This window comes from Falco cherrug, chromosome 4 (genome assembly GCF_023634085.1).
Source record: "Falco cherrug isolate bFalChe1 chromosome 4, bFalChe1.pri, whole genome shotgun sequence".
Classification (NCBI taxonomy): Eukaryota; Metazoa; Chordata; class Aves; order Falconiformes; family Falconidae; genus Falco; species Falco cherrug.
Window position 1 is genome coordinate 69,785,654 of NC_073700.1, and position 12,325 is coordinate 69,797,978.

The following is a 12,325-nucleotide window of genomic DNA, read 5'->3' on the forward strand; positions in this document are numbered from 1 at the left end:
GTCTTGTCATCCATGATCAGGACTAATACAACACTATGCCGATCTTTAAATTTGCTACAGCTGTCCTACCCCATAGGTCACTCTAGCTGTCTGTCCCAGTATGGGCATCTCACAATGAAAAAAACATCCTCACTTGTCTCCCCAGTTACCTTCAACACATCATTCACCGCTGCGGCACACACCAGACAGGGCATGCGGAGCCATGCCTGCACACACACCTGGGCAATGCCAACTAGCACTAAGCACTGAGCCTACCACTGACTGATCGGCACCACCGCAACCCTTCACCTCATCATGCAGCTGGTACCAGAAGTACAGCCTGATTCACGCCATTATCTACTAACATCTCATGGCAAAACACAGGCAAAAGGAGAAGTAGGCCAGAGTGTCTGACCTGGCAGCCCTTCCCATTGCTCTCCCAGGCCTCCTCTACATCAATACACAACACAGCAACTCACTTTGCCCCAAGGATTTCAGCCTGCCAAAATACCTACATGGAGCATGTTCCCTAGACAGAGCTTATCCATGCACCCTCTCCGAGACACCCTGGAGTTGCCAGCAGAGTCCAATTAATCACCTCTCAGGGATGTGAAGCTATTACTTTTCTTACTCTCCTGTTGACACCCTACATTTCTCTGAGGAAACTGCACCTATGCTCCTCAAGCTGGCTCACCCAACAGTAAACAGAGGACACCTGAAAATAATTTTATCAAGAGCTTCTTTGATGAAAAAGCTACCGACAAATTCATCCATCTGTAAAGAGACCTTTTATGGAAACTGCTTACCTTAAGAAAATCCTCTAAAAAATGAGGCAATCCTTAACTTTTCTGATCAGGAAAGAATTAATCAAAGAATCCCAAACTCAACAACAATACAATCCATTAGTTTGTTCTTCCCTCATAAAAATGAATTGACTTTACCACACTAGTTGTCCAAAAAGTTCAGTTTAATCAGTAGTTGCACTATATGATACTACTTCTGTCATTTAGGCTGGGTTTGGACAGCTGAAAGCACAAATCCACTTTTGCAAAAAACCTGTCATAAATGTTTTAGTATTTCTGGAATTATGTAATCTACAATAAAAAATAGTTCACGTGAAAATTACAGAATTGGTAAACAGTCTGGAAATGAAATTTTTAAAGTATCTGTACCATGACAATCTGTCTGAAGCCAAATCCTTATGCTAACCAACATCACTGAGAGGTTTTCACATTTGTCTGTTCCTGCCTTCTCACAGTATGTCTTTAATTCCTATAAATTTCCCCATTCTATTGGGTCATTACAGGAAAAAAAAAAAAAAAAAAAAAAGAGGCTGCTGGCAGCTGCAGGTACCTGCAGCTGCCCTATGCCATATCTGACAACTGCAAACACATTAGCATAATTTTTAGCTTTTTCTGGTCAGGAACTTCCCAATGAAAAATACTTCCAGCAGACAACGCTAATCCAAAAGCGCTGAAACATTTGGTAAAAACATCAGTAAAGGAAAAAGTTGGACCCCCCCCCCCCACCCAGCAGATTTCAGTCAGTGACATTATTTTTTATCAGACATCCCTGGAGTGCTCTAGAGCTCTGGCTTTCCAGATTTATAGATCTGGGGAAACTTGGTTAGAGTCTGCCCTGGGGTAAGCTCTTTTGTGGTCTCTGCAGAACAGCAGGTACTTGGTAGCTTTGGGGTGACCTTTTAGACCAAGTAGGAAGACATACCGGGGGTTTCAACATCCATCGTTCCTCAGCAGTGCTTCCAGACTAGAAGTTTATTAGGCAATTCTGGCTAAGAATGAGCCCGCTGATGTCCAGAAGAGAGAGTTCATACCATGAAAGAGTTGACCTAGGCTAAGTTGGAGACCTGGCCTCAGCTGAGTCTGGCCCCACACTACAAGGCTCGAGGAGCTGCCAGGGTTCACAATCGTTTTTCATTATGGGAACCACATGCTGGTAAAATAAAAGTGATTATGAATGTTCAAACTTCCCATGAATGGGGAACTCCAAGGCCTGGCTAGCCGTTCTTAATATGTCCCACATATTTCCATTGTTTTTTCCTGGATAATTTTCCAGACAAAGAGTTGCAGAACCCTCTCAGAAAGCTCAGCATTTATTATAATTAACTTCCCATTCTTAGCAAGCATTTAGGTTTCAGTTCTACACCTCCTTTTGCAAAGTTTTGGTACATTTGGTACAGCTGTAAAATCTCTGTATTATGGCGAATGGAGAGTTGAGCTAAAAACTCAGAACACCTATGAAACTAATTTTCTGGGTCTAGTCACTGAGTATACCAGAGCACAATGCTTAATTGGACATATATGGATACAGCGACAGAATCACTGGGTTTTATTTCTTCAATTTACGCTCTTAATTCTACGGTTTTCCTTTCCCTTCATCAACAATGCTGCAATCAGCCAATACAAGATGTTTGTTAGGATGAGCCTATGATGGCAAGTGATGGTGAACCCACCCAGTCCTCCAGCTGCTGTGTTTGTAGTGCTCAGCTGGCTAGAAGCTGACATGGACCAAATAGGAGAACCAGAAAATGATGTTCACTATCCCAGGAGGTGGAATTTAGAGCACATAAACATGACCCTCCAGAAAGAGGGCATCAAGTGAACCTTAATCGGGTGTCATCACCATACTATCACTGCGACATCCAGTCTCTGTAACTTTCTGCCAGTTATGCAGGTGTACACAAAGGCATAAGGATTACTTCATCCTCAAGAGCAGAATTTTTAGGATACTGTATTGTAACTGCCCATACACTGACCTGAAACTCGGCCACAGCATCACTACCCTTTCCATGCCATAGGGCATCAAACATATTCTTAACATTATTGCCCCTTATTTCATACCTGTATCTTTAATGCACACTTGTGCATGAACCTAGTCCCTACAGCAATCCAAATGTTTTACCTCAAGGTATTTTACATCTCAGTATGTCCTTTTATATCCCTGACTACATATAAACTTAATTCATACCATATTCTAAAGCTCCCATGGGGAAAACAAAGAATACCTAGTTCACTTTTTACTGAATGTAAAACAGATCCATAAAATTCTAAGCTAACCACAAAACAAATTTAATGGTAATATCAAAAATAATGTTTGATTGCTTCACCTTGCCTTTAAGTCAACGTGCATACTGAAGATGGATCATGAACAAGCAAAGAGGAGTTTCAGACCAAATCTACACAGCCTGCTCTTTCAGGCTTAATTTTTTTCAGCTATCCTGAGGATACTGAGTATTTGTTTCTACAATTAAACACACTAACAACTCTTATTATCCTTTTAAACAACATTGTTATCTACAGACAAATAAAACAATCTTTGATAACATTTTTGCTCTGAAATAATTAAAACCACTTACTGTTACTTGAGGAAATCACTTGTATGGCTACAGCAGTGAGATGAACATTTGGTTCCACTTCTTCTAATAAAGCACTTTTGTTTTCAGCCTTGAATCTAAATCCTCAGTCTACGGCATAATATTTTGCATATCCTTGCCTTCTGAGAAAAGGTTTTGAAACAGTAAAATGTTCCTTGTTCCCTCTGCTCACAACAGGGGCAGGCCATCTTGCTTTACCCGGTCATCTAAGTAACGCTGCTTCAATAGACTGAAGTACTTTTCCACATGACAAGCCTGCAATTTCTCCTCCCCTTCAAAATTAGTCACTAAATAACCTCCTTGGCATGTCACCCAGTCACAAACTGTGCAACACTATGTGATTCAATCGCTCAACCATTTTTTAATGTGTGCCTATAAGATGTATAGAAAGAGACTAACATTATGGGATGAAGCACAAGAGAGACTCACAAAGGGGAAAGCCATAAATAAAATAGTGAGTAACCTCTGTTTAGGTAAGAGAGCGCATTTCAAAGCACACACACACATTAACTCCCCAACAGGTGAAAACCTCTAATTATTTAGCAAACCCAGTACATACAATTCTAGAAAAAAACACAGCAGTTATAAACCTTAGAAGCTTTTCACATACTCCGATTGGTAGTGACATTTTGTAGAAGGAAGAGCAAGCCCCTCCCGTGGAGGAGGCTGTCTACTCATTAACCAGGCACCTGAGCCGCTTGGCCAACCTGAACTTTGGGGCCCCCATAAATCAATCTCATTGTTATCACTGCAGCACACCACACTAGCCTTATGATTAGTCTTTTTGGTGTGTGTTTGTTTTAAAGGGCACAATAGAGAAGGCATATGTAAAAAAAGATATTAGAAAAGACAGGATGCTTTCCTCCCTTCCATTCCCTCACCCCAAAAGATCACAGAATATAGAAAATGTCGTCTTAAAAATACAGTATTTACAGTCTAAAAGAGACAGCAATTAAATATCATAGGGGAAAATCTCACAACACAACCACTTCCCAGTCCTGCAGTTATTTTCTGGTTTGGGGGTGGGGTGGCTTTTTTGCTGTTGGTTTGGGGTTTTTTTTTGTTCTGTTTTTGTTTTTATGCAAGTAAAAAATTGCCTATATCATCATGACTGGCACTGAAAAGAATAAAAATACAATTGAAGCACACAACCATGAGCTAATACTGCTGTGAAGAGCCAGGTATAATGGGACCTTACTGGAGTAACATTTCTATTTCACAGTACTGCTCTAAGTCTCTCAGTCATTAGGGAGGGAGGCATCGTTCACTTCCACTACAAAAGGGCAATCTGACACAGAGCATTTAAGTAACAGGACAAAGATCTGAGCAGATCTGGTAGCCAAAACTAAAAATCCAGGTGTTCCACCCAGCCCAACTGCAGAGAAGTCCTCCCACTTTGCAGGCAGCAGCTATGTATTCTGATTTGTAATGTACATTGTAAATTTGTATGCCATTATTAGTCTTGACCAGAACTTCACAAAATTGATACATAGTGTAATATAAAGAGCCTTTTCAGAAATGTAAAAAATATTTATTTTTTCTTAAATGTTTAGTTTTCAGTTTCACTGTAAAGTATTTTAAAATATTATTTTTATTAAGTATTTGCAATAGAACGATAATAAAGTATTATTACGGCACAGAAACAATTTTAAACCTATTTATTTTTATTTTAAATTTAATCAGTCAAGGCTTGTTTCTCGCAGTATAGCAGTAAAGCAGTATTTACCATTGAAGCATCTGGTTTATATTTGGCAGGTTTAACTAACCAGTCAAGCATCCCCTTTTAATGAATGGATGTATATACTTGACCTAGTTAAAAAGCTGCTTAGGTTTGCTGACCAACCAGGCTCAAAAACATCAAGAGTAAAAAATACAAGCAAATTATCCTAGTATACTTTTATGCCACACATGCTTTCCAGGAGTTGTAGAGCATATTCTTCCATCCCTGTTCTTCCTTACAGGCTAACAAACCTGCAGTGAGAAATCACATTATTATGCTAATATGCAGGATAAAAAGACCACTATATTTCACTGCAGTTCCTCTGCAATGAACTGCAAGCTGGTAGGATGCACATTTTCAGTAATTGGACTCTAGCATGATAAAGTATATCCCAGAACATCAGACATACTATAACTAGCTCTCCATACATCTGGCACTATACGCACAAGTCTTCAAGTACATCTGATGCATACAAAAAGTTTTTCATGAGAGGAATGAATCTTCTTTTAATTTTAAAACACATCAGGCAGGCACAGCGTCATAAATACTGCACAGATAGATCATTACCAAGGCTGTAATTTAATCTGTAGGTTCTAACAATGCATACAAACCATTCAAGCATCACTTTCCATTTCAATTACTTTATCAGAGCCCTCAAGCCTTGTCGAACTTGCCATGTATTATCCCATGTCTAATTACTTGCCATATATTTGTTTATAACGTACTGTACAGAACAAAGAGTTCTTTTTCTGTTTAACCCCCTCTATAAACAAAGGGCATGCCCCTAACAGGCGCAACACTTCATGCTTCACTGAGATCCAGCCTGGAAGTTTAGGTTAGCCTATTTCTTTAAAATCTATGTTAATGTCTATGTTAATGATAGGCCCAAGTTACCACTGAACTAAATCACCAGTCATCCTACTTCCTTCACTGTTATTAACAATGCTGACCCGTTGGACCAATTTGCCCATCACAATTTATTTTTTGTTTACTTCTCTCATTTTTAAGCAGAAAAAAAATGTTAGAGACACAACATGAGTAAAACAATTATAAAGCCAGAGAGTATTTTGAAGTCTACTGTGGGGTATACACATGTGGCATAGACATAACTTAATGCTTGACTGCTGATCAAAGTTCTTTCTGTTCCTGATAACAGTTCTTTTGGTTCCTATTCCCTTAATAATACTTTCATGGATGGAAATAATTAAGCAGTTAATGCCTTGTACTGCTGTAAACAACCATTTCCTTGACAGAAAACAGGGAAGCACTTACAGGCTGGACTGCTTGTCACTAACTCAGGACTTGGTTTTGTTCTCAGCACTCTGGAGCAAAGCTTGTGAGGGAGTCAATGGGGTTTTGCCTAAATGCAGCAAGTTAGTTCAGTCCAGCAGAACCTAAATGGGAAGGCAGTTTCCTGGTGATGGCTTTTACAGCTGTATTACAAAAGAAACATCATTTTTTCCTGTTTTCTTGGGGTTGGGGTTTTTGAGTGATTTTTTTTTTTGCCAAGGTCTCATGCCACTTCACCAGTCCTACAGATCACCCAGCTTCTAATTCTGATCCAAGACACCAACAGTGTAGGAGGACAAAGATCTACGCACAGAGTTGTCTGCAGGATCTCTTAACTCTGCAGCCTCTGATACACAACACTCTTGAAGGCAGCTGGAGAACCACCATCAGCATCTCTCTTCCCTCTGCTTAGGCTAGCGCCGTGACAGAAACCTCTCAGCGTGGTTATCCACTTTCTGCAGTGAAAGAAGAGAGATCGACCCCTCGTTTTGCCTCCAAACATTCAGCAGAGGAAGAAAAAAGTGGTCGTATCCAATCCTGATCTCAGTCTCAGCTGCTTCCCCATGACAAAAACGAGGCAGCAGAACACAGACCCCCAAGCTGCTGTCCTTGACAAAGGCACCAAGGGAACACGGAGGTGCGGTGCTGTGCTGGTCCCACCCCGCACTCCACACTGCTCTTCATGACCCTGAATAACTCTTTCAAATTGGCCTCAACTTTCCCACGTCAGCTCTCCAGCCCACTATCCATATCTATACCTACAAGGATTTGTGTGGTGTTTCCCTGAGGACTGAAAGTCCTACAGAAGGTCTTTGAATTTGAGAGGCCAAGCCAGACAATCGAGAGGGAACAGAACAGTTCTGGCTGCCTGACACATACTGGATTCAGTATTATGTACAGACTACACCATCTCCTCTTAAACATACATACTATTTGTAATTCCCTCTGTTTACTGATTCTGAAGGCATGCAGTGAAACACTTGGGGTAGACATAAGTACCATAAAGTTCTTTTATGCTTATTCCAAACTCCCTAGCTCTTAAAAAAATGCTAACAAACAAACAAGCAGCCCTCCCACACCACAGAGCACACAGCTATGAGCTACAACAAACCACTACAAAGGGGAGAGGCAGCTCTGCAGCATCACTGCTGGCAAAGCAGCACACTCGGTAGAACAGCTGGAGCTTGCAGTGTGGAGCAACCTGTACATAAAGCATTTGAATGAGCACACAAGTGAGCATCTGAGCTTCAGGAGAACAGTGCTTCATTTTAACATGTATATTAACATTACATATACATACATACATATGTTTTGCATACCAGCAGTACGTTTTTGGCCTATTCTCTGGTGATGGCAGATCAACATAATCAGGAATTTTAGATTTTTAGGAATTAAAAAAATTAAAGGCAAGCAAGTACAAGTAGGAAACCTTGTGCTGGAAACTCTACAAGCCTCTCAAAATTTATTTTAAGTTTACTAGAGCAAATATAGCCAACTCTCACTGGAGCTGTATGAAGAAGGTTCTGCAAAACTGAACTATTACGTCAGGTCTGCAGTGTGTCTCTCTACCCTGTAATTTAAACCTCATGCTTCCCCTTCATTTCTGTACTGATTTAAACAAAGACATTTTCCTAGCTATAGGAAAGTATCATAGTATGTATCACAGACATATATGTATTAAGCACCTCTCAAAAGTTAAGACAGCACCACTGCTCTGTATTGAGGATTTGTCTAACCTAACATTGCATTAAAAGACAGTCGGCCAGGCACCCTCCAGAGTCAGCTCATTCCCTCTACAGCCAGGTGGGACAAACCGTCCCTTGGCGTTCCCAGCCTCTCACCACTGACTGCAGTGGGTGGCAATTTCTACCCTAAGCTTATAAGGATTAGATTTTTTTCCTAATTCTCTATAGTGAGCCAGTCCACATGTCTTTTCATTTAGCTCACTCTCTGCTCTGGTTTTCATCTTATTTTTTTCCTTTTTTTTTTTTCCCCCTTCGTTATAAGTCAAGATGATACTATAACTAGAAGGGATAATGGCAGCTTCACTGCAGCTGCTGCTTGCTGTGATCCACCTTGGACTGAACCTGGTCTATGGTTCCTGTTTGACTCAGCTAAGAATTAAGGGTCTCTAGCCTGAAGCTGGTAATAAATATTATTTATTTATCAAGAGACCAATACAGAAGCACCTCCACTTTTCCTTCTTCTCTTCCTCTGTCCTACCACTAGCATGTTTACTTATGCCTAAACTTTTAAAGCCTAAATGTAGAAGACTGAGTTTGTGGCATGAAATTTTTCCAGCTTAGTCCACATGTAATGCAGAAATATGAATTAAAAATAGCAAGAGTAATATGCTGCAAACATTTAACTAATACATAACTCATGACTTGGACTCCATGATTTTAAAGGTCTTATCCAACCTAGAAGATTCCATGATTCTGTGACACTTGGAAAAGATAGAGTAGGTAAAGAATTATTATATGGGAAGGTAATAGGGCATTCTGAGTGTAAAACTACAGACACACACACAAAAAAAAAAAAAAAAAAAAAGGAGGAAGAAAGACAAAACAAAACAAAACAAACCAAAAAGGGAATGACACAGGGTAAAGGGACAGTAATAGGAGTTTGTGGAAGAGGCCAGCGATGAAAGAGGGTAATATTGGAGATGGAGTGCTGAGAACTAAATAGGTAAACAAGAAAGGGATAATAAAATGACAAAGAAACAAAAAAAATGACAAAGAAACAAAAATAGGAGACTTAAGCTAGGAGGTGAGGAATCAATGAGAAAAAGAAGAGTTAAAGACACCATAGCATATGAAGGGAAATTCAACACAAAATTCAATGAAAGAATGAGAAAACACAGTAAGAGTGGAAAAACATGAACTAATGCAATTTTTCTTCAAGGTTAGAAAATTTTGCATTAGTTCTTGTTATTACAATGCCATAGTTTAGCATAGCAGGCATGGGAGGGAGAGGGAGAGGAAGAAAGGAAGGAGAAGAGGAAACAGAAAGAAGAAAATACATCCAGCATAACCTTCTTCAGTTTGGTTTAATATTCCAAGTTTTTTTGGGTTTTTTGGCAGGGGTGGTCAGAACATGAGGGTCATTTTTATGAAAGCAGTGAGCACAGCCCTTCAGGTAAATGCCAGCTGGAGCAACCCATGAATGCTTGAGGACATGGGCAAAGAAGCTACAGCCATCACTTGCCTTTGCAATCCATTCTCATATTCAAAGCAAAGATATTTGAGATACACTTTAAAGCTACAAATGGATTTTGAAACCTAGCACTTAGTTCAGCCATTCCCACTGAAGATGTAGCTGAGGTTCAGAACAGCTTCAGACTGCAGAAAATAACAGCTCTCTACAAGTCAGGCCGTAGTGCAGCACCTCTGATACTTGACATGCAGTGGGACTGAGTGCTAAGAGAGAACGCTGAGGTGGCTGTTGTCCTTTGTGCACATTTGGTCATTAGTGGGGGACAACAGAAATTCTGGTTTGATGAAATCATCACCAAGCTCTGACAAGTGGTGAGGCGTCTTCTGCATGCAGCCCTTACTTCTCAGATAACTTTTCCCCGTATCAATTCCATCTTGTTATCAAATGCCTGAACACACAGACTTATGACCCCAAGCACACCTGCACATCAAAAGTTCTTTGGCCATCATAATGTCCAACGGCCCTTCCCATTCCTAGACTAAGACCACCCTTCTTCAGGTGTAAAACAAGAATCCAACAGAAAAATAAGGAGATAGCAGTATTACACTTCTTGCCATAAAATGCTGAGCTTACAACGTGCATCATCTTAAATCTAGCTAGAAGAGCAGGCTCTATATTTAGACTAGCCTGGTTACACCTGTACTGAACCTGTTGACACTCCCTAGTTGACATTGTCACAGATTAGCTGTCAGTGAGACAACTTTGGCGACACACTGGATGAACTCTGGTTGGAAGGGAAGGGAGCACAAGGCCATGTAGAGCCTGACCCAGAGCAGTCTTATGAGAGCTTCGAGTCTAGCCACGCTTTAGGCGATCTGAGCAAAATGATGCATGAGATGCAGCACATTTTTCATTGGCCTTACTGAAAACATAGTGCCTCTGTGTGGAGGTTTATTCCTCCAGCAATATTTCATTTTTTGAGCTATCTCCCTGCTACCAGCCTGTATTACTTTATTCCTGACTGGCAAGACAAACATCCAGATCAGTGAACAGGCACTCATTTATGCATATTTATGAGTGCATTTAATTTCCTACAAACAAATGGAATGTGAGAGTTAAAAATCACTGTTAAAATTATCCAATTAAGCAGAAGGAAGTTAATAAATCTCTCATGCTTTATTCTTCAATGCTTCCTTAGTGTATTCTCCAGACAGAATGGTGTAGTGAGTAGACTAAGAAACCTCTTGGCATTTCAGCCAAGATTTTTCAGGGTGTTATCACAAATGACAAAAATATAAACACAGTGAAACATAACACATTTCAATCCTAAAAAGGTCGGATTTACATAATTACATCATTGGTTTGCCAATATCCACATTTATCTCATCAGTATAGCATGGCCCACCCATCCCATAAGCTATTAGACTGTTTGGACTGAACATATAAAAGCTGTTACTGATATTTTTTTTAAAAGCTAACATTGTGATACCCCTCATAACTAGTAGTGCTGCATTCAAACCAACTGTTTCTTCTGCTTTCAAACCAGCTGTTTGTTTCTTTTGCTTTTCCACAGCTGCTTTTCAGATAGAATTTTCTGAGAACAAACAGGAGTCATGTAATTCATGAAGATGCAGCAAGTATTTCCTCCCCTTTCCCCATTCTCCTTGAAGAGATCAAGCACATCATGTGCATGACATAGACAGCCACCAGCAATGCAGGGAGCCAAACCCTTCAGACCAGTCTCAATTTCAGCACTTCCTCTGAACTGATGGGGTCATCTCTTTTTTTTTTTTTTTTTTTTCAAAAAAAGGAATAGTTTCAAACATGTACAGTTCTGGTACAGATCAGAATTTTTGTTTGGTTTAAATATGCTGTATATCAGATTTCTGCTCTTTAAAAAAAGAAGTACTGTTAGTAACTGCACTCATAAATCAAAATAAATACACGGCTTTCTGATTCGCTGTACTAACGACTCAGCTCTTATTTTTGTTCCTATTTGTATCTCTTCTCACTGTACTGAAGCCAAATAAAACTGAACAAGATGATATGGTTAAATGAACATAAAGAAAGGCATAACCCTTGGTCTTATGCAGCACTACCAAACAACTGAGTCAAAACAGAACTATTACAGATATATGGAATAGGTTTGGAAGTAAATAATATAAAATTGTTATAAAACAGAGCTGATAGGTAAAAGACCTAAGCAGCATGTTTACACCTGTAGCCAGCTTTTACGTCTGATGTAAGGCCATTGCAAATCAAAAGAAATAAGTTGCAGTGCTGAGTTTTGGACTCTGTACTATCAGCAGGAGAAACAGTCATGAAGACCTTGTATACGACTGGATTTTGTAAAGTAAGTGCCCAATCCGCACTGCATCTGATAGCTATAAGGCCCAGCAGTATCTGCAGTTATAAGTACATCTTCTGCAACATTAGAGATGCTACCAGTGCCTCAAGAGCCTTCTTAAATCACAAACTTCTTCCTGTACTGTTTGAGCCCTACATTTTCTTTTCATTTTACTTCCTTTGATCCAAAAATATACACAAATTGGTCAGCATGGCTGAAGTAAACAACCTAGTTTATCCTAAGGCCATGCTATCTATAGTAAATATTAAGTGACTGAGGGACTAGCCCTTTACCCAACACAGCCTTTTAGTCTTTTCACTTAGTCACACGAGTTCTAGTTTGCAATGATGTAAGAAAGGCATATATTCACACACAAAAATAATTTCAGCATCACGTCATTTCTCATGTTGCCTGCTGATATTTGCAACTGTCTTGCCTT

General features: G+C 39.8%; 1 protein-coding gene across 19 annotated transcripts in view; it reads right to left on the reverse strand.

The window, feature by feature from the left end:
* KIAA1217 (KIAA1217 ortholog) overlaps positions 1-12,325 on the reverse strand; it is a 366,098-nt gene that overhangs the window by 55,016 nt on the left and 298,757 nt on the right. Inside the window, exon 1 of one of the 19 annotated variants that reach the window (XM_027799355.2) lies at positions 3,356-3,560. The exons of the other annotated variants lie outside the window; for them this stretch is intronic. The gene's annotated coding sequence lies outside the window, so the exon portion shown is untranslated. Of the gene's footprint in view, positions 1-3,355; positions 3,561-12,325 lie in introns of those variants that run through there. 19 annotated transcript variants of the gene reach the window in all.